The sequence below is a fragment of the Pteropus vampyrus genome, unplaced genomic scaffold (assembly GCF_000151845.1).
Source record: "Pteropus vampyrus isolate Shadow unplaced genomic scaffold, Pvam_2.0 Scaffold53, whole genome shotgun sequence".
NCBI classification, from domain to species: Eukaryota; Metazoa; Chordata; class Mammalia; order Chiroptera; family Pteropodidae; genus Pteropus; species Pteropus vampyrus.
The window spans coordinates 1,090,998-1,095,230 of record NW_011888834.1 but is presented as its reverse complement, the minus strand read 5'-3'; the positions used below and the strand labels follow the sequence as shown (position 1 = coordinate 1,095,230).

The window sequence follows — 4,233 nt, the reverse complement described above, 5'->3', positions numbered from 1 at the left end:
AATATTTGTAGACCAGACAATATCTAAGATAATGTTAAGAATTTTACAATCAAAGAGCAAGAGTGCTTCCTTAGGCCTAGCTATCAACACTCCTGCTGTCACTTCTATGCCATCATTCTCATGCTATTGGTGGCTGGGGACCCAAGTTAAAAGTCCCCCTAGGATAGGGTTGCCAGATTTAACAACAACAAAATATATAGACAGTTCCATTAATTAGGAATTACAGATAAACAGTAGGAAAAAATTAATGTAAGTATGTTAAAAATTATTCGTTATCTGAAATTCAAACCTAGTTGGTCTTTCTGTAGCTTCTCTGGCAGCCCTATCTGGGAGCCTTCCTGTGCTGCACAAGGAAGTAATCCTTAACTGTGCTGTCCTCGGCCTTCTCCACATCCATCCAGATGTTTGAGGCTGGGCCCAAGGAAATGGGGCAGAGAACAAGGCACTGGTATCTAACTTCCTCTTTTCCCTTCCCCCACTTCTTGAATTTTACCTTCCTCTGTTTACCTCATATCCTCCTTCTCTCTGCTCCAGGAAAGCTTAAAACTCCGCAATCTAGCCAGGCCTTTACATAGGGTTTGCTCAAAAAACCTGGATTTCAAGGCTTGCTATCTTGATGTTGAGTTGGAAATCTTATTTGGATGTCAGCAACTAAATATTAAATCTTTAAATCATTTTGCATTCCTACTGCATTACTGTATCCCCTTCCCCATTCCTTGGCAGATAAATGGCTCTGGCTAACAGGATACCAAGAAATGCAAAAGAGTAATGTCTATCGATGTACTTGTGGGGAGAGGGATTTCATCCACTGAATTATACATGTATGTTAGCGTATTGTCTCTCTTTTTCCTTTCCTCTTACCCCAATCTGCAAGAACATGGACTTGCCCTGGGAATACTGAAACAATACCAGGCACATAGTAGCCACCTAGTAAATATTTGTTGGATGAATGAACAAGCTCTCATTTTACAGTGAGAAGAATGAGACTTAGGAAGTTAATCGCCCAATTTACACAGCAGAGCTTTGCCACATTTGTAGATCTCACTAACTGGTGAGCCCCAGAACTTCATTACTGCTTACTTCTGCCTGTCTGCTGTCTAGCAAGCAGCTCGTACAGGGCTCCTAGTGTGTATCTTCTCTTGAAACTTTAGTTCCAACTGAATAAAGCAAAAAATATTGCATTTCTTTACTTCATTAGTTCAACAAAAGAGACTCTCCAAGAATAGTAACAGAAAGTAAAAGGAAACAAGGAAAATCTCAAAAGCATAAAACAATCATGTTTATAAAGAACTACTTTCTGATCCTATAATAATCAACACGCTCTGTTCTATTCCACAGAACAGAGAAATGATCTAAAGGTCTGATACAAATGCCCCAATCTTGAGATAATTATTTCTTGGTCAGGACCACAGATACCTTTGTACGAATTAGAAAAAGAGGCACCTTTTGCTGACCAGGCATGGTGCAGCTTCATGGCACACAACTCGGTAGGGGGAATGCAGGCTGAACCTTAGCCCCATTTACCACCCTGGCCAGGCACCTCTGTGGAGTGAACAATCCACACCTTTGTAGGTGACAACTCCTTTCTTGGCATTGCTGGCCCTTGGGCTAGAAGTTTGTTAAAAGTTGGGAAATCTTTCTTTCCTCTTGGATCTTTGTTTTCATTACTTGCTCGTTTGTTTGTTTGTTTGTTTGTTTGTTTGTTTTTACCACCTGCTCGCTGGGTGTCTTATTGCCTCCTCCTCATCTTGAACTGGGATCCTCTCTCAGGAAAATGACTCAAAGATTTCCTTCCATTTCCCATCCAGTCTCAATCAGGTAGACAAGCACATAGTCTCCCAACTTCCTGAGCCCCTGCCATTCATGTCTGGTTTCACTTTTCCAATTCCCCTCTGATGTCTGGGGCAAGGTAACTGTTGCCCTCAGCACCAGTGAATAACATTGTCTTTCCCAGACCGGGTCAATGGCTCTACCTAACTCTTGAACTTTCTGTGATAACGCACTTTCAAAACACAGAGAAGTGATCTTCGAGATGAAAAAAATAACTAACAACTTAAGTTTGGAGGCAGCATGATACAGTGGAAAACACCTAGGCTTTAGAACTAAATCAGATCTGCATTAAATGACAGTCCTACCACCTACTACCAATATGATTCTGGGTAAGGTTTTTGATCTTTCAATGCCCCAGTTTCTTTGTTTATAAAAAGAGACTAAGACCTAAATTATAGAGTTATGCATTCGTTTTCTAGGGCTGCTGTAATAAAGTGCCACAAAATGAGAGGCTTAAACAACAAAAATTTATTGCCTCGCAGTTCTGGAGACTAGAAGTTTGAAATCAAGGTCTCAGCAGAGTTGGTTCCTTTGGAGGGCTATGAGGGAAGGATTTGTTGTAGGCCTCTCCTTGGATCATAGACAGCTGTCTTTATATTCACATGGTCTTCTCCTTGTATGTGTATGTGTATGTGTATGTGTGTGTATATATATATATATATATATATTTTATCTCACAGATTGCAAGGACCTTGTCAGCTTACAACCCCGTACTTTTTATTTTTTATGCCTACAGCACCTGGTCTTCCTAGGTGGTCTCCCATCCAAGTACTAACCAGGCCCGACCCTGCTTAGCTTTCAAGATCAGACAAGATCAGGCTTGTTCAGGGTGGCATGGCCGTAGACATATATATGTCTTTATGCCCAAATTTCCCCTTTTTACAAGGACACCAGTCATGTTGGAATAGGGTATACCCTAATGACTTCACTTTAACCTAATTACCTCTGTAAAGTACCTCTTTTCCAATAAGATCACACTTTGAGATGCTGAGAGTTAGGACTCCAACATATCTTTTTTGGGGACACACAATTCAACTCATAACAGGTTGCTAAAAGGCACCTAACAGAAATCCTGGGTTATAAGAAGTGCTTAATAAATAGTAGCTGTTATTATTAATGATTTTCTCTTCTGTAATGATCTTATGAATACATGGTTACTCTCTGGAATTAATGGACATACATATATGTATAGAGAGAGGGTCTATGTGGGGAAAAATGTGTCAGACATAAGAATAAGTTATGGAGAATAAAAGATATTATGCTTATAGATGTTTTGGGGTAGAAAAGAAGGAAAGAGCAATGGCAAATAGAGGCTATAGAATTTAACTATACAGATTGACTGATTTTGAATTAATTAACACTCCATTTTACTTTGAAAACAGAGTCAAAGAGAGATAGAGAAGAATCAAAGTCTACCTTTGAACAACATAATTTGTGCCAGAAACAATCAGAATCATTGTGTTTTTAGAGCAAAAAGGGTCATTAGAAAATCAGCCACTTGATTCTGATGACAGAAAACCTCAAGCTATAATTATTGCACAAACACCATTATTCGGAAAATGTTTAATAGAGTAACATTTTCAAGGCTTTGTGGTATTTAAAAGTGATGCATTTTCTGTGGCACCTTTGCTTTCAGGGTGTTACTTGAAGAGAAATTCTCATTGTTAATAAAACTAGAAAGGAGGAAATTATATTTGTTAGTTCATGAAGAGAGACATCTCGTTTGATCTTGAACTTTTCCCTTCAGGATATCCTCCATGGTGGCTGGGTAACTAAGACAATGCAATGGAATGCATGGCTGAGTGGGTGGGTCTTCAGGAAGATCAAAGGTTATTATGTAAGAATCTGGTCTCCATTAGGACTACAACAAGAGGAAGTATGTTTGATTTGCAGAAGAATTTAGGCTAGATCCAAATTCTCTCTGTATTGGTAATTGGTAAAATAAAAGAGAGGCTAAGAAATACTGTTACTAAGAAGATATGTAAAATTATAATAGAAATTGCATTCTTAATAGTTTTCAAAACCATAAGACCTTATGAATATTCTATCTAGCCTATGAGATTTGCATTACCCTACATGATTTTCCAATATCACTCTCTTTTCTGAGTAATTCTTCTGATTATTATTACTTAATTAAATAATAATATATTTTTAAAAACTGGATGGCTGAGTTTGATGAAATTGATCTAACTGAAAATTAACATTAATGTTATAAAAGTGCGGCCTTATTTCCCCCTCAAAGATTTCTATTAAAGTCAAGCCAAAGAAAAACTGAAATTGGAGAGAGTTTTAAATATCACATTTAAGGCCTAAATCCTGATTTTCCCACAGAGACCTAGATTTCTTCAAGCATAGGGCCCTTCCTTCCTTCCTTCCTTCCTTCCTTCCTTCCTTCCTTCCTTC

At 38.3% G+C, this 4,233-nt stretch overlaps 1 long non-coding RNA gene and 1 pseudogene across 1 annotated transcript in view; one reads left to right on the top strand and one right to left on the bottom strand.

Moving 5' to 3' along the window:
* LOC111739707 overlaps positions 1 to 4,233 on the top strand; it is an 83,217-nt gene that overhangs the window by 38,266 nt on the left and 40,718 nt on the right. The window lies entirely within an intron of this gene.
* LOC111739746 lies at positions 2,558 to 2,676 on the bottom strand (annotated as a pseudogene).